We start from the raw sequence: 512 nt of genomic DNA, 5'->3' as shown, positions 1-512 counted from the left end.
ATTATACAGAGCTGTTATGTGTGAGCAAGAGATAATATCAGACCAGAATAATAACACATATGAGACTGATAATCATGCAGTAACAGAGTAAAAACAATAAAAACACATCAGCTTTTGTACAAAAGCCCAGAGAGTCTTAAACTCACCTGTACAGATGCTGGAAAAGAAGAAGAGAATGTCCCACATGCTAAGATTTTACACACCTTTTGCTTAAATACAAGACAAACGCTCAAGCATTATGGTATTTCTCTTCCGTACTGAGTGAAAAAGCATGCTGTGTCTGCAACTATATCAAACATTTCCTTCCCCTTTCCGTATCTCTGACCACATCAGCTCTTCAGGACATCTTCAGAGAGCACATCTGTGACGTTTGACTGTGTTTGCATAGTCACACATCAGCCGAGGAACAATATTTCCCTCGTGAGCACCAGTGAACTCAATCATCCGTGCCGTCAAATATTTATAATATTAATGCAGGCACTGATTCTTCACACTTAGGAAAACTGCATGTA

This window comes from Sinocyclocheilus grahami, unplaced genomic scaffold (genome assembly GCF_001515645.1).
Source record: "Sinocyclocheilus grahami isolate Dianchi unplaced genomic scaffold, SAMN03320097.WGS_v1.1 scaffold2040.1, whole genome shotgun sequence".
Taxonomy (NCBI): domain Eukaryota; kingdom Metazoa; phylum Chordata; class Actinopteri; order Cypriniformes; family Cyprinidae; genus Sinocyclocheilus; species Sinocyclocheilus grahami.
The sequence above is the reverse complement of the archived record's forward strand: the minus strand, read 5'-3'. Positions refer to the sequence as shown.